The following is a 24773-nucleotide window of genomic DNA, read 5'->3' on the forward strand; positions in this document are numbered from 1 at the left end:
GGTTCGCTCCCTTAAAATAAAATAAAAAATGCAATAGCACTGCTGAAAGAAAAGAATGAAAGACATACATTTATCCATTCCAGAAGCATCAGTTTCTCTTTATTACTCTTTTATGCAGAATGTGAATGAGTTTCCACTAGAAACATGTTTTAAGTAAGCATCAGTAACCTTGGCCGTCTCAATCTGTTGCTAAATACAGCAGGGGAAAATTCTCACATCTTAAAATTACATTTTCAGGGGATATTTATCAAATTAAATTAGCCCTCTAAAATGTCACATCTGCTGGAGAATTCTGTTGTTAGATTAGTTCTACAATTACATTTCCAGTGCACTGGAAATGTGTGACACTTCAGTTCTCCAAATAACAGTTTTGTTCTATAGCCAAGCTGTTAAATTATTCTTTTTGAAAACAAGATTTCTGGGGTTTTTTATATAAGCACTTCTTTATTAGGATTGAGTGAGTGAATTAATATATATACATATATGTATTTGGCCAAATGCCCTCTGTAAATCTGTTTCTTTGCCTTGGTTATGTTTCCGAGAGTTAGGCTAACAAGTTAATCACACTTTCTGGTGACCCCTAGAGACATCTCAGTTACCTACAAAAAACAACTAGTACAGTGGTACCTCGGGTTAAGTACTTAATTCGTTCCAGAGGTCCATTCTTAATCTGAAACTGTTCTTAACCTGAAGCACCACTTTAGCTAATGGGGCCTCCTGTTGCTGCCGTACCACCGGAGCACGATTTCTGTTCTCATCCTGAAGCAAAGTTCTTAACCCGAGGTACTATTTCTGGGTTAGCGGAGTCTGTAACCTGAAGCGTATGTAACCCGAGGTACCACTGTACGGTGATCCTTATCTTCCCACTGTAAGAAATATAAAGCCCTGTGCATTCAAATGATTCCTCCTCCTCCTCCTCCTCCTCCTCCTCCTCCTCCTTCTCCTTCTTCTTCTTGGTTTAGCCCTATCTGGTGTTCCATTTCCTTACAGCTAAATTCCTATCTAGCGGAGAGCTACCACTTCCACATTCAGATACCTTCAAAGAGCCAAGCCCAGTCCTTTCATCAGCTGATTGATTGCAGCCCATTATCACATGTCGGTCCAGGAGCGCCTCTTGATTTAATGCCAATATTCCAGATAAAGGAGGAACCAATCACAAATAATGCTGAAGACAGAGGCTCATCCATGGCAGGGACACACTCCCAGGTTGCACCCGTTCTGCCTTTCAAGTTGGCAGACACGGGCTTGAGCGCACAGTGGGATGCAGCAAACTCCCCAGACCCCACTGGGGAACATTGCCAGGATTTTTGCCCATAAATCCTGGCTTTCCCTTGCCTGAACCTCCCCCTATCTGCCTGTGGAGGGCAGAGGGGAGTGATTGCCATTCATTTGTGACATGACCAGAAACCTTGACACTTCAGTTTTGACCCATCTACACTAGTCTATAGGTGAAGGTCTGACGCAGGGAGGTTCTGCTAATAGTAGAGTCTCTCTACTCAGTTTAGAACTCTCATTGTCTAAGTTCTAAATCATGGAATGGGTTCTAAATCATGAGAAGGGACCCTCCATCAGAGAGGGGCTCTGGCACTTCAGACCTTTGCCTTTAACTCATGGAACCAACAGGCCAAAGGTGATGTGTTGGGGACGGGACGGGACTGAGCTTGGCAACACTCTTCTCTTCATGAGAGTTTGCATGAGCAAATGGAACAGCCAAAGATGGCTTCTATTGTGTTGCTGTTGTTGTTGTTGTTGATGATGATGATGGTTTCATAAATGAATCGCTTCCCATTAGGGATCCCAAAGCAATTTACATCATAATTAAAGTTATATACCACCCACCCACCAAGGAATTACACGGTTGCTTCTCATGCAAGTGTTGCCAAATACATAGGGAGGGTGAATAATGTAATGTAAAGCAACCATATATTACAATATATGTAGTCTTGGGTTGCTTCGACACAATTACCAATTTTGTGCCTGCATGTCTCCATTTACCCTGACAAAGTACTATTAAGGCTTTGAGATGCTATTGTTTCTTTAATTTAAAGCTTCCACAGATTTTACACATTCCTGTTCAATGTGGCTATGTAAATATAGAGGGAACCTTGTTGGTTTCATAAAATTTCCCTCCTGCACGAAGTCAGCAATACCCTGAGGAAATAGACAAAATAAAAAAATTCTTTCCAGTAGCACCTTAAAGACCAACTAAGTGAGGAAATGGAGTCTCTGTTGGGCCTTCCTAACCACCTGGGTTGTATTGATTTTCCAAGTGAGGTCTTCACTAAGGGAAACTCCCAGGAATTTAAAGGAAGAGACTCTCTCCACACAGCCCCCTCCCATATACAACGGGGCCAGTTCCCCTCTCTTCCTCCAAAAGTCCAACACCATCTCCTTTGTCTTGCTGATATTTAGGTGCAAGTTGTTCTCTAGGCACCATGTGGAGACTTTTTGAACCTTCTCCCTATACGCTGATTCATCTCCACCTGTAATTAGACCCATTATGGTGGTATCATCTGCAAACTTAATAATTGCAGTGGATGGATCAGATGAAATACAGTCATATGTACACAACGAGTACAAGTAGGGACTCGGCACACATCCCTGTGGGGTGCCAGTTCTGAGCTTCAGAGAGGTAGATGTAACAGGCCCAATCCTCACTATTTGTGTGTGATCCCTCAGAAAATCTTTAATCCAATAACAGATGGTAGGGGAATCGTATTGTATAATGTATATACGATATACTCCCCCCCCCCCCTTCTAGTGCTTGTCTTTGCCTTTGGCACATATCTTATGTAGACACAATGGGTTCTGAAGGAAAATAGAACACAATAAAATGGAAGGCATTGCTGTTTTATCATATTTGCCCCTTCTTGTCCTTGCCCCTTTCAGATCTGTTTGTCAAGACAAAAACCCCTCTAGAGAGCAGGAATACAGAACAGTTTTTATGGTAGCTTATAAATTATGTAATGTGGGGAGTTAGACTGTGTGAGCATGAGGTTGGGTAGCTTCAAATTATTGAAACTAGAAATAAATTTTATGTTTCATTTAGACATTTATAATGTCTAATTTGTTGGCTCTGCTATCAAGCAATATATCTATCTATCTGCATATCTATATATAAAAAGGCTATGCCTTTTGTACTCTCCTGCCTTGGCAGCCTTGAAGCTGACATACATTGTCTCATTTGTAAAACTGTCAACATTTTACCAGGTCACTTATGGGTCTCCCAGGATGTAACCGAAAACATAATTCCATTTAAATAAGACTCTTGCGGAAGACAAAGCTTTAAAATATCTTAATGAGACCTAGGCTCTTGTCTCAATATGTCTTGTGCTTTCAAATGTAACATCTCAATTTACAGTTCTGATCTCTAACTAGTAAAAAACCCCTGACAACTAATAAATATACCTTTTGTTTAAGGGCAGCATGAATTATTTTTTTAAATTCAGAACAGGCTTTTTTATTATTTATTTTTCAGCATGATGGTTCAGCAGCCCCTCTCTGCTTACTCCACCTGTAGGTCTGACCATCTTGGACTTACTGAATTCAATAATATGAAGTTGACTCTAGAAGCTGCACGGCGACTCAGTGTGATGATCTAATATTTTATTTTTTATAATTATGTTTATACCCCATCTTACCTCCAAGTAGTTCAGGCCAGTTTACACAGTTCTCCCTTTCCCATTTTGCCTTCACACCAACCCTGTGAGGTAGACTAGGGTGGGAGAATGTGACTGGCCAAAGGCCACTCAGTGAGCTCCATGGCTGAGTGGAGATTTGAACCCTGGTCTCCTAGCACCTACCCCAACACCCTAACATTGGGCCCCATGGTGAGACAATGAGACACCCACACACCATGCTGGTTTATTGTCTTCTTTTCAAAATAATTGTATGTTGAGTGCCCTTGACATCAGAGGTGGGGTTACAAGCATGACCTCTCTACAGTCTATACTTGTGTTAGACCTACATCTGAGTATTGCATGCAAAGGTATAATATGTAACTTTCACACATTACACAATTGACTTCAGTTGGTGAGGCAAATTTTGGTCAGTTTTCCTTTCCCTCCACATGTGAAAACCTTTTTATGATTTAAGACGTGGTCAATTTAAACCTGACAGAAAAATATATTCCTCTTTTTATCCTTGTTTTTAATAAGCTGCTCGGCAGCCTCAATAGAGAAATATATTCATAATCATTATCATTCCTGACACGAATCTTTTTTGAAACATTTTTTTTTATTCAAATGGCTACATGGTAGCACATAAGCCATGAATAATCTCTGCTGAGCAGCAATGTGCTTTACAGTCTTTGGAATTTTTGCAAAAGTGGACTTAAATCTCTCTGGAAATGATAGGAACTGTATGCTATAAATTCCTCTAATGCCGGAGCTATAATTTTTACTTTATGAAGCCTGCTCCTACCTTTGCTTTACAACTGACTCCAGCTGCACTCATTCTTTACCGTTTTCACATATTACTTGCATTCAGAAGGTGAAAGACTTTGATGCTTTCTTAATATGCACAGCAGCTGAAAATCATTACAAACAGAGGGTTATTAGAAAGGGTTTGAGGAGTCACAGTTCACCTGAAGCTGAAACACTGTCCAGTCTAACCATGTGCATGATGAGCAAACCTAAGAGAGAATTTGTGAGAAACAATCTTGAACTATGGTACAGTGGTACCTTGGTTCTCAAACATAATCTGTTCCAGAAGTCCGTTCCAAAACCAAAGCTTTCCAAAACCAAGGCGCGCATTCCCATAGAAAGTGATGCAAAACAGATTAATCCATTCCAGACTTTTTAAAACAACCCCTAAAGCAGCAATTTAATGTGAATTTTACCATCTAATGAGACCATTGATCCAGAAAATGAAAGCAATAATTAATGTACTGTACTATAAAATGAATTAGACAGTATTGTAAATGATAAAAAATAAAATATTTTTTTCCCTTACCTGCACTGATGATAGTCATTGTTTGGATGAGGTGCTTTTATCCATTTCCGCAGTCACACAATCAATCCATCAGTAACTGAACTGGGTTCCACACAGTCACAAAAATAAATTAAACAAAAAAAGCCTCAAGAACAAAAGCGCAAAATATATAGCAAAAACAAAAGCACCAAACTTAATCTGTTCCGCAAGTCCCTTTGACTTTCAAAATGTTTGAAAACCAAGGCACAGCTTCTGATTGGTCCAGGCGCCCCTGAAAAAATAGCCAACAGCTGCATCAGGCGTTCAGCTTTCGAAAAACTTTTGAAAACTGGAACACTTACTTCCGGGTTCTCGATGTTTGGGAACCAAAGTGTTTGAGAACCAAGGTACCACTGTATATTAATCTTTCCAAGATTCTGACAGATTTTCCCCATATTTGGTCATACTCTCACATAACCGTGACACAGAACCTGTTACAGAGCTAAACAGGAAGGGGCTCACAATGGCTACCCCTACGTTAGAGTGGGTGATTCTGTCAATTTTGGTTTTTCTCAGTTCCTCATTTTCCCAATCTTTCATTTTCCACATTTCCGCATCAGTGTCCATTTTCTTTTAAAGTCCTCCTGAAAATTCATTGGCATTCTAGTGCAAAGTTCTAATACACATTTTCTATGCAAATTTGCCTGATATGCATGTTAAAAAAACAATAGTCCCCTATATAATGAATTTTGAATAGTGTTTTCACTAATACATGTATTTTTATGCACACTTACCCTAGAATACAATTTTTTTGTACACATTCGGTAGGAGAACTGCATTGCAAAATTCAGAGAAGTGTGAATATTGAAGGAGTTCATGCATTGTTTCAGAAAGGGAAAATTAAGGAGGTTCACCTTTAAATGTGATCTGATTCGAGTTTCCCTCCACCTCTAGTTCTATGGGACAAGGTAAAGAGGCAGGAAACCAAGAAACAGATGTAGCATGTAACAGTAAAGGGCTGCAATAAAATATTTAGAAGTTGCTTATGAAAATTGTTTTGAAGGACGATGCATCTAAAATTAAATGGGCATCAGAGCTTGGTATTCTAGTAATGGAGGAAGGTTGGGAAGTGGTTTATGATTCTGATAGATAATTTCCCCTGACACTGAACAGGGGAAAAATACAATATAAAATTGTGTATAGATGATTGGTGTCTTACACTGCCGAGATGGAATAGGGTTTATAAAATGACTGAGTTAAAGTACTGAAAATGTCAGCTAATGCATACCAATTTTATGCATGTGTGTGGCTATTTTCCCTTTGTTGTGGGCAAAAAATAAGTTTGGAGGTTTTATTTTTCTAGTAATTCAAATTAAGCTGAAAAATGAACTTTTGTGATTTTCGTCCATTGAAAAATAAAGTGAGCAAAATGCACCTGCTGCAGATGTTAAGATAGTGATTACAGTGGTTCTCAAATGTCTCCATTGACAAATGTTTAGGAACCCAAACACTGAAAACCCAGAAGTAAATGCTTCCATTTCCGGACGCGCTTCGGAGGTTGAATGGCTTCCACTGCGTGTTTTTCAGTTTTCTCAATTGAATTTGCAGACAGCCCTTTGCACCTCAGTTTTCAAACGTTTTGGAATTGGAATAGTCTTCTGGAATGGATTACATTCGAGAACAAAGGTACCATTATAACTAATTCTAATGTTGTATCATTACATTGCTGCACTCTGCCCTTGGGATCTTAGGATGAAGTGCAGGTAAGAAAACTAATAAATGATCATGTCCCCATTTCTGCTTGCCATGTTCCCTGAAAAACTTGGGCTAAGTCCGCTTCCTTATATATTCTGTAGATTTTATATTTGGGGATCAGAGAGCCCCACAGATTATCTCACTATTGTGTACTGAATCATTTCTTTCTCTTTTTTTAATTTGGTAAAAAAAGAGGAGGTGCCACTACTTAAAGGTAAAGGTGAAGGGACCCCTGACCATTAGGTCCAGTTGTGGCCGACTCTGGGGTTGCGGCGCTCATCTCGCTTTACTGGCTGAGGGAGCCGGTGTACAGCTTCTGGGTCATGTGGCCAGCATGACTAAGGCGCTTCTGGCGAACCAGAGCAGCGCACGGAAACGCTGTTTACCTTCCCACCGGAGCGGTACCTATTTATCTACTTGCACTTTGACGTGCTTTCGATCTGCTAGGTTGGCAGGAGCAGGGACCGAGCAACGGGAGCTCACCCCGTCACAGGGATTTGAACCACCTACCTTCTGATCGGCAAGTCCCAGGCTCTGTGGTTTAACCCACATATTGATAAAAATGCAGTGGATGCCAACACTGCTTTGGCAAAACAATTTTACCATGTGAAATGTCATGTTAGTGTTTTGGAGGGGGTGCTACACATGGCACAGAAAAGCAGATAGCAACAAGAAAGAACATTGTCTCGGTGCTGTTTGGTATGAGGTGCTCAGTGCAATGCATGCCAGAGACACACAATGCTTAACTGGAAATGTATTTATCAATTGAATACGAACAGTAATATGAAGGAGGCTTTTACAAAGTAAAAGTATTACACTCACTTGAAAAAGAAAAATACTATGTTTAGCTGAAGGTGGAACAAAGCAGGCAAAAATAAATATATCATTAAATCAACCTTTCATGAACCGGGATTGAATGAAGATGAAATGAACCAAAAAAGGAACTATAGGTAAAGGAGCCTATAGTTATCACCAGTGGCGTAGCGTGGGTTGTCAGCACCCGGGGCAAGGCAAGTAATTTGCGCCCCCTAACCCGTGGATTTGCGCCCCCTAACCCGTGGATTTGCACCCCCACCCCTAACCCCCAGATGTTGTGCCCGGTGCGGCCGGCCCCTCCTGCACCCCCCCACGCTACGCCACTGGTGGGGATTGAATCAAAACTACACACACACCCCTCTATCTAGAAAAACAGAAGACGTGTTCACACGCTGCACTGAACACAGATACAGTGGGTTTGGTGTTTGTGCGACGGAGTGTACACTTGATTTGAACAGTTCAGCTGCAGATTCCTGGAAAGTTAACATGTGAATACCGTCTGTACTGTTCACTCCATGAAGGTGGCATATGAATAACCGTGCACATGTGCACCTTGACCATTTGTGTACAGAGATTGTGTTCCTTCAATGTAACATATAAACACCTTTGGTCAGACAGACAGGGGTGTGCGTGCAAGTTGTTCCTATTCGTTTTTAATGACACAAGGTTATATACACAAACACACCAGGTACTCCCAGCTAAGACCTCGACTTTAAAGCGGACAAACTCTGGTTGAGTCTTCTTGCCACGATCCAGCCGAAGTGTAGCACGTTCAGGCTGCAATCCTAACCCTACCTTGCACGAGAGTAAGCGCCATTGGAACACAACAGGCCTCAGTTTGAGGTATTCGGACAGCAATCCCGTGCACACTTATATATGGGGCTTAAGCACTCTTGGTCACCGCAGGGCTTACTTTCAAGTCATTACTGTACAGACCCTCGCCCGCCCGCCGGCTTCCTCTCGGAGGGTTTTGGGGAGCGCAGGGCGCGGCGAGGCCCCTCGGAGCTCTCCTCCCTCCCAGTCAGCAGAAGCAGCCGCCGCCTGTGGCTGGGCTGAGGGGATGGCGGCGGCGGCGGGGTGCGGAGGCTGCCCGTGCCCAGCCAGGCGTCGGTGGCGGCGTCGGCGCTGCTGCAGCGGCTGCTCCTGCGAGCAGTGAGTGGAGCGCAGCCGCAGCGGTGGCGGGGGGCGCGGCGCGCTAGGGCGCAAGGCTGGCGGTGGTGGCAGGGAGCCCGGCGGAGGAAGGAACCTGTCTCTTCCCTCTGGACTCGCGCCCCCCCAGATGTTGCGCCCGGTGCGGCTGGCACCCCTGGCACCCCCCACGCTACGCCACTGGTTATCACACCCTCCTAGCAGCATATAAAACATATTTGCTTCCCCTAATTGTTTGTTTGTTTTCACATGTTAATGCCATTTATTTCTTTGAGGTCCTTTGCAATAAGCAACATATAAATTTTATGAAATAGAATAAATAAGTACTTTATTTCTTGCTCACTAAGCTTTTATTAAATCTTTCCTCTCTAGTTGTTTGTGTGCATGTGTGACACGGTGGCCCATTCCATTCAACCTGGTTGTCAGACTCAAGGGATTCCTTCCTCCCCCGGCAGCCTCCAGGATCAAAGAAGAAACAAGGAAGTTCATTTTTATGGTTTTATTCAGCAGTTGTGGAGCAGAACAACAAGTCTAGTCCTGGATGCCATTATGACGTTGCTCACTCTGAACCCCTCCTTTTCCTTCCCCAACAACATCCTGTGTCCTTACGGAAAGTCTCAGGAATCACACGTCTCTGCATTCTTTGCTCTTGAATTCTAATTGACCAACGTGTCCTTGGAGAAGGTAAGGAGGGTTCCCAGGCTCTCTAAGGATGTCTGCTATCTGTTCTCCAACTCCCCTCCTTCTCTCAGTACATCAAAACTCTGTCCTGTGGTAAATCAGTCCTGTCTCTGTTTCTTCTTGCAGCTACTGAAGAATGGGGGGAGGATTCTTCCCGCACCCTCTCCTCCTTTGAAAGAGGCAGGGGAAAAGGAGAGGGCATTTCACAGCCCCCCTCTTCAGACCAGTCCCTGACACTGGTCTGTTAAAACTGCTGATTCTGGCATGGATCCTCAGTCACATCAACTTGTTACCCAGGTATAGTTCCTGAGGTGGTCTAGGACTTCCTACTTCACTGCCTCAGCTGTCAGTCTCCAGACCACCAGCCCTGACAGCAAGTCACCCTGGACTTTTGGAATTATAATTGGTGCTTTCTAAATGATATGATGATTTGTACCAAATGCCAAACCAAAGCTTCTTTCTTCATAAGGAAGAGCTTCTATAGAGGTGTCATTATTATTGCTGGCTTTGCGAGGATGTTTGCTCTTTTAAAAAAAATATCCTCCTTTGAAGGCTAGTGACTTTCCTGAACAATAAAGGATTTGAAAAGAAGATTCTGATATTTTGCAGTACACTAGAAAGCCCAGTGTATTTGGGGAATTCATAGCAACATAGATCCACTTAATTAATACTGAATTACAGTGAAAATCCTATTAAAGTACATATGACATTCACATTAATACCAAATGAGATCATCAAGAATAATGTTATCACAAGAAACACTGAGGGAATTAATAATGGCTACACAGTTAAACTGAGCTGTTCAAGCCACTATAGCAGAATTCAGTTCAACTGAACCAGGAAAGTGAACCACAGCAAGTGTTTTGACTTCATTTGAAGGAGGAACAGCATGGATGAATCAAATTTTCATGCATGTCCATGTGAGCTGGGATGCAAACAAATCCTAACGTATGTCTCAACCATCCTTCTGCGGCCGAGTGTGAGAAATGGTCTGTTCTGTCTATAGTTACGAATGAAGCTTCCGGGTTCGAAAGCAATATGTTTTTCGTTACCAGATAGATCATGGGGGCACATATCAGGGGACAGTGAACAAATTCAGTTTCCTTTTGCCAGGAAGAGTCCCTCACGGAGCATCTAATCTCCAGCCCTGCCTACCTTCTACCCCCCATTTTAAAATGCACACTGATTTCTGGTGATGGCAACAATGGAAGAAAAAGAGAAGAAACATCTTTCCATCTCTCGGATAGAAGAATCCGTGCAGCTGTCATCACATACATAAAAAGATGACCAAGTCCCAGTCAGAGTGGAATGGCAGATGAAGACCAAAGGCCTATCTAGTCCAGGATCCTGTTTGCTTTTATATAGATTTCATTGTTATTAAATCTCCACAATTTATTACCATATACATTTTTTTAGCACACAAAGTTTGTTCTTGACTTCCCACCCCTCCTTTCCTGATGTTTGTCTTTTACTCCTTTTTATTAGCTGTTTTATCACACACATATTTTTATTATCTAAATCTCACTACCATTAAATCTTTGAGTAATCCGCTGCTTATATTTTAAACCCTGCCCACGACTTCATATATTGGTGATATTTTGATAGGTAATCCATCAGTGGTCTGCATTTCTCCTCAGCATCCTGTTTTCTACAGTGGATGATTAGATGCCTATTAGCTCTCCCCCCCCCCCCCATTTTGGGTTTACAAGAAGTTGAACTGAAGTCTCTTTAATCCAAACCCAAGACTACCAAGCAGAGGGCCTTTTCAGTAGCCATGCCCGCCCTGTGGAACACCCTCCAATCAGATGTCAAGGAGATAAACAACTGTCTGACTTTTAGAAGACATCTGAAGGCAGCCCTGAATAGGGAAGCTTTTAATGTTTGATGTTTTACTGTGTTCAGTGTTTTAATTTACTGGAAGCCACCCAGGGTGGCTGGGGCAACCTAGTCAGATATACGGCATATAAATAATAATTTGTTGTTGATGATGTTGCTAATACTACTACTGCCATGGTGCCCTCTCTCTCTCAGAAGGAAACTTTGCTCCCGCCCTATATAGTCTACTAGAAATTCATGCATATTAGGGAAGCTGGTGGTGTAGAGTGGGCTAAAAACTGAGAAAGATTTTGCTTTCTTTTTCAAGTACAGAATTGTTTTAAGCACAGCCCTGAAAGTATGACAGCCAGCTGTCTCTGTGAGTAAAGAACATGGATCCTGAAAAGGTAGCCAGCAAAGGTACACAGATTTAACCTTCAGGAAATTTGTTGTTGTGTAGATAGTGCTTGTCCTTTTCTGCCCTCTCTCTGGTTGCTGCATTCATTTGTTTTATTATTATTATTGGCAATGTGTGAGTGGCCATTCTACCTTTTTGGGCGATTTTTATATGTCCAAATACTGGATATTTGTATAACCAACGGGGATTCGAATGTTCTATTGCTGCACCAAATTGAATGGGCTTTCTCTCAAAATGGCAGTCTCAGAAAGAGTCAACAACCCTTTTAGCACCTGGAGCAAAAAAAAAAAAAAATACAAATAGCATCCAAATGGTCCTTAAAAAATATAGTAACATTAAATAATTGACAGTCTGCTGCTTTTTTATGCTACCCCACTATTTGTCACTTGGAGCAAACCTAATGGTAGAAGTGGCTAGTTAAACAGTTCTCTAGTAGGAACCACCCCCTGTGGGGTAATCAGAGAGAGATGGAGGAATATGCCATTACAGTAACTGGTCAGGAAACAGCAGTACAAGTAGGAGTAGCTTTACCTTCCCCCTTGATTAGAGATGTGGGGAAAATTCAATTCTATGCTGTGTTGAGTGTGGATAGTAATGCAGGTCTTTGTGAAAACAGCATACAAACAAAAGGCAGTATATTATGGGAAATTGTCTTCCAGAAATTGCATTTGGAGATATTTGATTTAAAACGTTGAATTTTCACGAGGACTTTAAAAACAAAACAAATTGAAAATTGATATACCCTTTATAAGTGGCAGCAATGGTTGGAGGCGGTGACACAGACAGGATGGTCCTCTTCTTTGGCGATCGCCGAGTAAGATTGTCTTCCATAAACATGGTTTTAACAGTGAGTCCATAAGTGACTGTGGAGGCCAATTCTGAATCCACACGACCTTCCACAATGGGGAAATAGGTTTCTGGCCAGGAGCTGATCACAGTGAGGGTTTGCCAAGTGTGCCTTCCTCTTAGCGCATTTCTCCCTTTCGTCCTGAGTTCGAGCATCTTCAAAGCCCATGACACCTTTGGTAAAAGCTGTTCTCCAATTGGAGCGCTCGCAGGCCAGTGTTTCCCAGTTGTCAGTGTTTATACTACTTTTTTTTAGATTTGCCTTGAGAGAGTCTTTGAGCCTCTTTTGTTGACCACCAGCAGTACACTTTCCATTTTTAAGTTTGGAATAGAGTAGTTGCTTTGGAAGACGATAATCAGGCATCTGAACAACATGACCAGTTTTCAACCACTTGATGCTGAAGAATCATTGCTTCGACACTGGTGATCTTTGCTTCTTTCAGTACACTGGCATTCATTCGCCTGTCTTCCCAAGTGATGTGTAAAATTTTTCAGAGACACCGTTGATGGAATCTTTCGAGTAGTTGGAGATGGCATTTATAAGTGGAGGTGGGTGGGGAACCCATGCCCCTCAGATAATGTTGGGTTGCAACTCCCATTACTTCACTTCATTATTTTATTTTCCACAACGTATTCTAATTAATCCCTATATTTTCAATTTCCTCATTTTTTATAGTTATTACTGCTGAATTTACTCTATTACTGTTAACTTTTTAATGCACTTACATATTTCTTAAATATTTTTCCACCTTGCCATTTCTACATATGCAGTTTCATCTGCAATTCTTCCTTTGTTGGTATTATACCCTCTTTCCATCTCTGGGCAATATGCCATTCGAGCTGCTGTAGTTGCATACATAAAAAGAGACGGCTGATTTTCCAATACACTTTCATCCATTATACCTCAGAGAAAGGCTTCTCGGTTTTTAACAAATGGTTTTTTAAACTCCCCCCACCCAGTTCATTATATATCATCTCCCAGTAAGTCTTAACCTTTTTGCATTCCCACCACATATGATAAAATGTACATTCTTTTTCTTTACATTTCCAGCAGATATCTGATTCAGATTTATACATCTTTGCTAATCTACTCTCATGCTTTGACCCTCCCCTTCTCCTTTTGGGTAGCAGCAGCAAAGCTCACTATTTGAAAGCCTGGCACGAAACACTGCCCCGACTGAGCCACCCCCACCCCCTACATGTCAGGCTTCATGGAATTGGCTTCCTCCCTCCTGGGCAGTAGATAAGAGATCAAATGAAAGGAACACCTTACCAGTTAGAATCTTTAATAATCACAGCAAGAGAACAAAGAACATATCTTCTATAAATGGCGGTGTTCCCAATTAAGGATCACACCTCCTTCCATCCCTATTAATCTATGTCACTCCTATGTCTTGTAATCTGAGCTTGTCCAACCGGTGCTTTCTGTTCTGACACTTTCTGAGCTCTTTGTAACTTTGGAGAAGGGGGAGTGAATGCTATCCAGACACTGTGAATCTGTTAACCCTCTCTCTCCCAGTGTTTCTTCTGCTAGCTGTTCCCCATCCATTATTTCCCAGCTTCTGCCTTCTGAACTATGCCCCTCTGCAAACCACTGTTCCAAATCTATACTGTTCTCCTGCCCCTGGGAAGATTCAGGATCAGGAGGGGGGGCTCCCATCATTCTTCCTCAGTGCAGCCCTACTTAGCACCCTGCTAACTGCTTCTGGACAGCCCTCAGCTTCCGCCAGTGCTCTTCAGATTGTTGAGTTTTTGAAAACTCTCATTATATAATGCCTGCTTATTGCACCTAGAGTAAAAGGCATGTGCATGAAACAGGAGATGCCAAGTTAAGGCCTTGGGTCTCCCCAGCTAATGAGGCACTGAAGGTACATGTGAGGTTGCTTTCAGCACAAAATATCTTTTCTTATCTAACAAAGGAGAGGTGCCTTCCATTTCAATCACACTGACTGACACTCCTCAAAGGCAAGATATATTGACTTTTTATTAGTCTTTTCTTGCTTTTAGATTTTCTCATCTCAGCCTCCTCAAATAAATTGCTTCTATGAAGAAAGGGGGGGGGAGGAAGAGGAGGAGAAAGAACAGGGAGAAAGTACCAAAGTGTTTTGTCTTAAGGCCTTTATGACAAGAAGCTGCATTGACTGTAGTCATAAAGTGGATTTTTCAGCCGAGGAAGAGTTCACAGCACAGGCCTAATTCCAAAGTGCTCGGAAGAATGAAAACACTCACATGGCAAATAGAGGCAACCAAATGAAAATTGCAGGAGTGGTCAGGCAGCTACCAACAGAAAGGAAGTACATTTTATTAGCAGATCTGTTTTCCCCTAGACATAAAAGGTTTCTGGGAAAGCACAGGTAAGCGGGAAAGCACAGGTAAGCGGCAATTCTAATGTTGTTTTTAGTTGCACGTTGGAGCGTTTAACAACACAGGGTTGAATGGGATGGTGGCTTTGTGCTAGCAAGACAAGGCACCCAGACTTCACTGAATGGATCTCAACCCCGACATCTGAAGGCAGCCCTGAATAGGGAAGTTTTTTATGTTTGATGTTTTATTGTGTTTTCAATAGTCTGTTGGGAGCCGCCCAGAGTGGCTGGGGAAACCCAGCCAGATGGATGGGGTATAAATAATAAAATTATTATTATTATTATTATTATTATTATTATTATTATTATTATTAGGGATTGAACAAAGTCCTCTGAGAAATATTGCTGGTTTTTGTCCTGTCCCTGGCTTTTCTCAGATTCCTCAGATGTGTCACCTGAGAAGGAACTCCTGAGTTTGAGCATATTACATTTTAATTTAATCTAATTTAATTTTTTCACAATAGTATGGAATAAGGGAGGGGAGCAGGGGCCCATCAATTGCACCTAGACAGTGAACTGAGCTGGCACACACCTTAGCTGGTCACAGGTGGAGCTATAGTTCTCTTTTAAAATTATAGCAATTGTTTCTAAATTTGTCTCTATATGCATCAGTTAGCTCCGTGAAAAGTCATGCAGATCTCTGTCTTCTTATGTCTTCTCTTTAGATGCTGTGATTTCCTTTTTGGGTGGGGGAAGTAATGCATAAGGGGGCCACCCTATTGCCATTGGTGGGTGCAAAGAGCTGGTCTCAGAGCAGAGGCATGTGTTGCCCTCACTACAAAAGCATCTCCAAGTGCAATCCTTAATGGCAACTATCTGCGTGGTCTCATCTTGAATATAATGTGATTAGGAAACCAGACAGGTTGTTCTGTTTAAATCAGCATACTTAATAAAACTGTCATTTAACTATACCAAGTACAATTTGGAATCAAATTGTCTTTCCCTCCCATTCCTTCCTCCTGCTGTTCTACACTTTTTAACCTGGAGATGTTTATATTTGCTATCTATCCTCCTTCACGGGAGAGCAATTTTTATGTTTTATTACTAATTTATCTTATAGCATTTCACTCTGCACAACAGGGTTTTAAGTGCTTACCAGATGCTGGTACACATGAATTACAATACACTCTACTTTTAAAATGATTTTGTACTTTAGCAGCAGTGAAACTCTGTAGTTCCTCTGCAATCTCTCTGAAGACTAAGACTTCCAGAATATAGGAGCTACAAAGTATTTCTCCTTGTCTTGCTCTGTGATAAAAAAAGATGTCCCTTATAGAGAAAAGAATGCACTGGGTCTCTATGACACTAAATCCATTTAAGTGCTTTGGGGGATGTAAGCCATAGATATATGATGCAATCCTATGTATATCTACTTGGAAGTAACTAAGTGGGATGTTCTGCTGAGTAAGTGTGAGATGGAATGAACTGTTAGTGGAATTTTCTCCCAATTTGCTGCCAATGCTGACATGTCCACTGTATTATCATTGTCATCATCCCCATTAATGACTAATACTATTATAATTGAATAACTTTGGGGTGGATCAAAGCCAACTTGTTCATTTGCAATTTTATTTTTATGTAGAGCAAATGTAAGCCTGGACAGTGGTGGCTGGTTTCATTTGGGACTGATCAGGAGGAAGGATGTGGCGCCAATATTTGGCGGAACCAATATTGGGCAGATCCAACTAATTCTAGGTTTGCTCCCATCGCTCCGCTCCCTGCTGAGTTCTACAAAGACAGTGCTGGAGGTCAAGGAGAAGGAAGCTGATACCATTGATATACAGTGGTACCTCAGGTTACATATGCTTCAGGTTACAGACTCCGCTAACCCAGAAATAGTGCTTCAGGTTAAGAACTTTGCTTCAGGATAAGAACAGAAATTGTGCTCCTGTGGCGCGGTGGCAGCAGGAGGCCCCATTAGCTAAAGTGGTGCTTCAGGTTAAGAACAGTTTTGGGTTAAGAACAGACCTCCGGAACGAATTAAGTACTTAACTGAGGTACCACTGTATAATTTTCATATAATACGCAGAAATGGCAAAACTTACCGGAAGAATAAGAAGTCAAGATAACAAACTTTTTATAAAAGAATGGAAATGGTTTATTAAATATATACGGATAAATTGTAAACAGATAAGATCATTGGCAGGATTATTGCAATAACCTGCAGTTTTATAAGAGTGTATATTTAAAGTAGATGAATAAAGGAGCAAATTAAGTTAATTAGGATATGCAGAGGATATTAAAAATAAATTCAAGGAACTGCGGAAAGAGGGGGAAGGAAGTCAAATTTTGAAATGTTAAAATGATTGTAAAATTGGTGAAATGTATAAAGCTAGTGAAATGCATAAACTTGAAAAGTATAAATAAAATTTGAAAAACTGAAAAGGAAACAAAAAGGAGGAGGAAGCTGATGACCAGTGGCCTCTAGACTTGATGTAAGTAAGAAGGCAGGCAGGTGGCAGCTGGAGGAGGACAAGCTCATGTTGGTGGGGCAGTGCCCCATTTTCCCTAATGGACTAGGTTCAGCCCCACTGAATTCTGTGGGGCTTAATCCCACAGTAGCATGTGCTGTATGTGCTGCAGAAAAGGCAATTGCTCAGGGCACTTTGCATGCTTAAGTGAGTGCCTGGATACACATTTCACGAGACAGTCAAGAGATTCTGCCAGGAAACAAACAGTACTGTGCTAGCTTTGCCAAGGATCTAACTCACTCTGCCCTACAGGTATAAAGCAGCCCCTTATTCAGTGTATAAGTAGCAAAGTTCAACTTGGGACGATGCAGTAGCGAAGAAAGCCACTGAAGTTACAGTATTTGATTTGAGAAGGAATAGTAGCGTGGGTGCCGCTGTGGTCTAAGCCTCTTCGGCTTGCCAATCAGAAGGTTGGCTGTTCGAATCCCTGCGATGGGGTGAGCTCCCATTGCTGTGTCCCAGCTCCTGCCAACCTAGCAGTTTGAAAGCATGCCAGTGCAAGTAGATAAATAGGTACCACTGCAGCAGGAAAGTAAACAGCATTTCTGTGTGCTCTGGTTTCCGCCACGGTGTCCTGTTGCTGTAGAAGCGGTTTAGTCATGCTGGCCACATGACCTAGAAAACTGTCTGTGGACAAATGCTGGCTCCTTCGGCTTGAAAGCGAGATGAGCACCACAACCCCATAGTTGCCTTTAACTAGACTTAACCATCCAGGGGTCCTTTACCTAGTAGTACCTATTGAGATTTTGGGGGCCAGTGTATGTGCAGCTGTAAAGCAATAATGAAAACCAATAGCATCATGGCAATCAACCTGCTAACAGGGAAAAAAGATGGACAGTAAGCATCTCCCTAAGCCAAAAGCAGAAATGAAGGATATTTTGTTTTATTTTAAGCAATACTTCATTAAGTAAAATACTCATAAGAGTGGGGGTTGCTTCGTAGTGGCTTGGAGCACTGCCTCACCAACTGCCTGCCCCCCTCTGCAGTTTCCTGCTTTGTTTGTAACCAGTCTAGTGTTTCCCTTGTAGAACTCAGCGGGGAGGAGGATGGAGGCAGAACCAGAATTAGGTGGCTCTGCCTCTCATTACCTCTGGCACCCCCTACTGTTGGCCTCCCGGCCTTCTAACCTACCATTCCCAATGGGTACCAGCCACCACCACTCGCAAGAGAAAACAATCAATGGCTTGTATCTCATGCAGCGTTAAGTAACCATCTCGTCCCCCTTCTCCTCCCCCAATGCACCCCTCAATCTGTTCCGGGGTTTCCTCAATACTCCAGAGAAGATGTGGGGAGGGCATGAGGTGCCAAATCCTCTCTGCATCATGTCTTTGGTATCTCTCCCAAGAAATTATATTCCCCCCCCCCTCAACATTTCTCATATGTTTTGGTTCATATTCTTAAAGCTTAAAAGCGGTAGAATCATTCTTCTAACAAATAGAGCACTTCTGGGATCCAAAAGCAACTTATGGTTTGCTGAAGGATGCCTAGTGGCTTTTTTAAAAAAACAGTTGAGTCAAATTGTCTCTGAAAAGAATTTCCAGACATTTTTTATTATTATTATTTCACTTTTTCAAGCTGCTCCTGAACTGTTGGAGAATTCTAGTCCATCCTGGGGAATATTTAGTGAAATGGCCTCCATGCAATTTCACCACCCATGGATTTTGAGTGCAGCAGTGCATCCAGTATTATTATTCTGTAATATTTTGACATTGGGAATGGGACTTCAAAAAAGTGACACGAAGGCTTAAGATAAATGCCTTTTTAAGAAAGTTGAAAGGGGTTTGGGAAGGGCACACAGACTTTCCTTTTGTCCCACTGTCGAATCTGAGCAAACAAGTCTTTGCAACAATGCGAAACCTACAAAGCTTTTTTACTAGAAATGAATGTAGAATAAGTGTGCATAGCAGTAATTCACCTTTCAAACTTATTTTAGCTTTCTGAAGAAACTATCAGCTGCTTTTGTGACTATCTTGCAGTAGGGCATGAAGTGCGGGACCAAATAATGACACTGTGGCCATAGTAGTTTATTAGGGGGTGCAGGGGGTGCTGTGGTCTAAACCTCTGAACCTCTTGGGCTTGATGATCAGAAGATCAGCAGTTCGAATCCACACAACAGGGTGAGCCCCTGTTGCTCTGTCCCAACCTAGCAGATTGAAAGCATGCCAGTGCAAGTAGATAAATAGGCACCACTATAGCAGGAAGGTATTGCTGTGGCAGGAAGGTAAATGGCCTTTCTGTGCGCTCTGGTTTCCATCACGGTGTCTTGTTGTGCCAGAAGCGGTTTAGTCATGTTGGCCACATGTTGGCCGGAAAGCTGTCTGTGGACAAACGCCGGCTCCCTCGGCCTAAGAGCGAGATGAGCGCCACAACCCCACAGTCTCCTTTGACTGGACTTAAGCATCCAGGGGTCCTTTACCTCTACCTTGTAGTTTGTTAAGGGTGCTGGGAATTGTAGATCTGGGGGGGGGTGTTTCCTAACAATCATCAGCACCCGTAACAAACTACAATTCTCATAATTCTTTTGTGGAAGCCATGACTCATGACTGTTAGAGTGGTATAAGATTGTTTTAAATGTATGGTATGGGTTCAAAATGTTACTAAGCTTCTCATTAAAGAAGAAAGGAGAGATAAGAGGCTACCATCACTGAAGGTTGTTCCCACCTCACCTGAAATTATGAAGAATTTTTCCCACTTTCTCTATCCCAGAAATAGGAGAAAATGTCAGTCCACTTTGAAAGCCAGCAAATGAAACTGAAGTGGGCTGGCATTTTGGTTGTGCTATCTCAAACAGTGTGCCGTTTCCCATAATAGCCACAGTAATCACCGCGACAGAGACAGTAAGGTCACCTTTTTGATTTCACTGACCTTTATATTTTCTTGTTGTTTCTACATTAATTAGCTCCTGGCTCCTCAAGTACATTCCTGAGAGCTGATTTGAAAAAAAGGGGTTGGCATTATAATAAACTGTGTATTTTACTTCGCTCTTGGGTTGATTTTTGAAGGGAAACAAGGGAATCTCATGGACATGTACCACAGTTGACATGGCTGACCTCTTTGAGAGTTGTCACAACAACACGTCATCTAAATTTGTCTGTGAGGCACATTTTCCAATTTATAAAAAAGAGGGGGAAAGGGGGATAATGAAAAAAAAAAATTAACATGAGTCCCAAAAACCAAGGTGCTGAAAGAATATACAGTACAAGCAGGATTGCCACAGAATACAAGTAGGAATGTAAAACCAGGAAGAACCACCTTGAACTAGAAAAGCTTCCCATGATATTTTAAGACATCCAAAACTATTTCAGTTATTCCGAATACAGTACTGAACACAGACCATAGTGCTGCACCACCATAATCTTCACCACCATTGGGGTGGGCAAAATCAGTTGATAACAATCTCACAACTTGTTGCATTATCAACACAATCATCAGCTGAGATATGAAGAATTAAAAGCTGCCAAGAGTAATGACTCTGTAACAGTTTCCATTTTGTCCTCTCTACTGCTCATCAGACATATGAAACCTGTCATGAGCCCGGAGTCAGCTTCACCTGCTGAGCAGCAGCCTGAAGGAGCAGAAGGCAAAGTGATTCCACCTGCTGCTGATCAACCTTCTTGCTCCTGATGAGAACCAGCTTTTCTCCAGCTTTCTTGAGCAAGGTTTCCAGCCTCAATCGGTTGCTGGAAACAACATACATCTTTCCTGGCCAGACCTTACTTCTCCTTGCTTCTTGTGACCTTGGACCCTTGGCTTTTTTGACCCCTGGATCATCTGACTACGTGAATTGAGATACTCCTGATCTTAGGACAGGACTGGACCTTGTATATGGACTTTGCCTCCAGGCAAGTACCTCCCCTGAGACTTGGCTGGTTGGCTGGCTTCTGCCTCCACTGAGATCTTCCATGACTAGCAGCACAGAACTACATCAAAACCCTTGGGTAAGAATAAATGGAAATACGAGTCCTATTCTAGCGACCCCAAATAGCCATGTGAGGGGAACAGCTCCTTGCCCCCACCCCCAGTCTCATTATCGCTGTTGGACTCCTTGTCTTCACTTCTGCATGCATGAGCCTTCTCATGTAGGTTCAGCCAATGATTTGGAACTCTGATCTTGCATGGTTCTAAATCATTCAAGGAGTCTCCACCAACAGACTAGGCTCCCCATTCAGTCTCCAATGTGTGGACAGGGGTGATGCTGTGGAGGGGGAGGAAGCTGGTGTCAGTGATGCAATGGAAAGGGTGGGATTGGGCGCATGTTTCTGCCCTCCCACTTCACATAGTGGGGGGTTGAATACCTTAAATAGGTCTGTCTTGTAGTATTGAAGACATACAGCTGTGCCTTCCAGTAGTATTTGATTTTCCTCCAACAGCCATGACAGGTCTGCTTCTGAAAATGTGTCTTCATCACAGGTGGGCAAACTGTGCCCCCTAACCTCATTTTATAAAGCCTCCAATGCCTCTGGAAGTTGCCCCATTATTCCACCCCATCAGAGTTCCTTCTTTCCTGTGTTGGCCTCTTTCTAAGTCACTTCAGAAGAAATGGGAGGAACAGCATTTTATTTGATAAGAAAATGGTGGGTGGCTGCTGGTGGGGTTTTTACTATTCCCCTTCTTGTATGGCTTAGGGAAAATAAGTTTCCCCTCCAGATGTTTGAGAACAAATTGCTAGGCTTGTACCGCATATGTATGATTGAGAGAAACCGTAATCAGCAATTTTGTCTGGGAATGAAAGCTATTTTTACTAGTTGTGAAATTACCAATGTGATTGTGTGAGTCTTCTTTTAATATTGTAGCTGGAACCTTTCATAAATTCAGGGACTAAGGCTTAAATTCCATTAAAATGACAAAGCACATCTACACCTGGATGAATTATAGTGCTTATAAATTGTGTAGGTCCAGTATTAAAATACTAAAGGTATGCCCCTTCCCTTTACACAGGCAGCATGGGGGAATCTTCACAGAACTTACCAAAATCCTATTACTACTATGTCCCCTGCAGAAAGCATATCCGATCACATGAAAACTACTAGAGAACTCTCTAGAATTCTGTTACCAACCAAATTTAAACACATAGTAATGCATACAAGCATGTACAATTTCAATGAATTGCTATACAGTGGTACTTTGGTTCTCAAATGTAATCCATTCCGGAAGTCCGTTCCAAAACCAAAGCATTCCAAAACCAAGGCGCATTTTCCCATAGAAAGTAATGCAAAATGGATTAATCCGTTCCAGACTTTTAAAAACAGCCTCTAAAACAGCCATTTAACATGAATTTTACTATCTAATGAGACCATTGATCCATAAAATGAAAGCAATAGTTAATGTACTGTACTATGAAATAAATAAGAGAGTATTGTAGATGATAAAAATTAAAATTACATTTTTTTCTTACCTGCACTGATGATAGTCATTGTTTAGATGGGGGGCTTTTCTCCATTTCCGCAGTCACACAATCAGTAGCTGAACTGGGTTCCACAGTCACAAAAACAAATTAAACGAAAAAGCCTCAAAAACAAAAACACAAAATAAATAGCAAAAACAAAAGCGCCAAACTTACCGGTAATCCATTCCAGAAGTCTGTTTGATGTCCAAAATGTTCAAAAACCAAGGTGCAGCTTCTGATTGGTGCAGGTGCCCTGGAAACAATAGCCAACAGCCACATTGGACATTAGGCTTCCAAAAGGCTTTCAAAAACCGTAACACTTACTTCCAGGTTTTAGGTGTTTGGGAACCAAGGTGTTTGAGTACCATGGCGTTTGAGAACCAAGGTACTACTGTACATAGCAAGGAGGAGTGAAAAGAGGCAAACATCCGTGGCAAATGTACCATGCTCAGTGACTGTCAGCCACCATTTTATTTTTCCTCCAAGGAGGCAGAACAAGTGCAGGAAGACATCTCTTCAGGAGCAAAGCTCAAAAGAGGATTTGTGAAGCTTCGTGACACTTAGAAACTTCTGCTTTTGGCCAAAAATATTCTCCTCAGCTCTAGACAAATCCCCTTTGTATGATAAATCAAGGAACCCATTCTTTCTTCCCACAGCATTGGCCACTGTTTCTCTACTCCTATCGACTGTCCATAAAACATTAGGAGCCCATAAAACATCACAAAACCCTTTCAGTTAGGGCTAGCACTGCAAACTTGGCTAGTTTCATACATGGCTATGCCCATACCGTTACAATGTTTTATTCCACTCATACTGTCTGTCCATAAAACACCATAAAACCCTTTGAGTTAGGGCTAATAGTGTGAACTTGGCTATTCCCGTACATGCAACAATGAAGTCCCCCCCCCGAATCATTACATATTTCAGTACTGTTATATGTCATTGTGAATTTGCATTCACCACCCCTCATTCACTTTTACTAAGCAGTAGCATTCATATATTAATCCTGCTAGGATTCAGCCAATTGGAATGCATTCTGAAAAAGCAAAGCGTTTGACATTAAAATTCTGTGTGATGGGATTTGTGGTTCCTTTCATCTCAACAAAGGAGGTCAAGATTTTGTCAGGATATTCTGTCTTAGATAACTTAATTTTGACAAGCTTCAATACTTCTGAAAGCTTCCTAGCCACACTTCTTAAAAAAATTATGTTGGTAAGATAAAAAAAAATGCTGAAGATCTTAGACTTTTTAAAAATGATTGCTTTCATCCCTGCATTCCCCGGCTCCAAATTGTTGGCCATTAAATTAAGTATGTGAGTCAAGATTTGCAAGATCTACTTTACTGTATTTGTTATGTAATTCAATTTGCCCACTATTTACATGTTGGTAGCATTCATTCTCCTTCTGCCATATTTTCTAAATGAGAAAAGACCATTAACATATCTTTAGGTGTACAAAGCCAGAGGAGAAGAGGAATGGATCATGAGAGCTCTGGAGCTCATCCAAATTACACTAAGCTATACAAATCAAGTAATTTCCTCTATTCAGACTCAAATGAATAGACACACATTTCAATATGCGGGTTAAAATTCAGCTTTTTTGTGCTGGATTCTTTCAAATTCCTCTGCAGGAGGAAAGTATCACAATTACTAAGATACTGCTGGTGGTATGATAGTGAAGTGTTTTCCTACTGGTTTCTGAACATTGCCCTTATTTTGTCCTGTATGGAAAGCTGAGGGGATTAATTAAAATGCCAGCAGAAACTCTTCTTTATTAAAATATATATTATTTCAAAATTTCTTATTCAATCATCCAATATGCCAGATCCACCGTAGCAGCTTTAACAAAAAAAGAAAAGGCATGGGTCATCATAGGGATGACCAAACTGACCAAACACTGGCAATGCTGTAGCTCCATTGCCAGAAGAAGTAATAGTAATAATAATTTATTATTTATACCCTGCCCATCTGGCTGGGTTTCCCCACCCAGTCTGGGTGGCTCCCAACAGAACACTAAAAACAGAATAAAACTTCAAACGTTAAAAGCTTCCCTAAACAGGGCTGCCTTCAGATGTCTTCTAAAAGTCAGGTAGTTGTTTATATCCTTGACATCTAATGGGAGGGCATTCCACAGGGCAGGTGCCACTACCAAGAAGGCCCTCT

General features: G+C 41.8%; 1 long non-coding RNA gene across 1 annotated transcript in view; it reads left to right on the forward strand.

The window, feature by feature from the left end:
- The first annotated feature begins 544 nt into the window (after positions 1-544).
- Positions 545-24773, forward strand: part of LOC308589525 — a 365697-nt gene continuing 341468 nt past the window's right edge. Inside the window, exon 1 of the long non-coding RNA XR_014009354.1 lies at positions 545-848. This is a non-coding gene — a long non-coding RNA (uncharacterized lncRNA). The remainder of the gene's footprint in view (positions 849-24773) is intronic.

The sequence above is a fragment of the Podarcis bocagei genome (assembly GCF_964188305.1).
Source record: "Podarcis bocagei genome assembly, chromosome: 6".
Classification (NCBI taxonomy): Eukaryota; Metazoa; Chordata; class Lepidosauria; order Squamata; family Lacertidae; genus Podarcis; species Podarcis bocagei.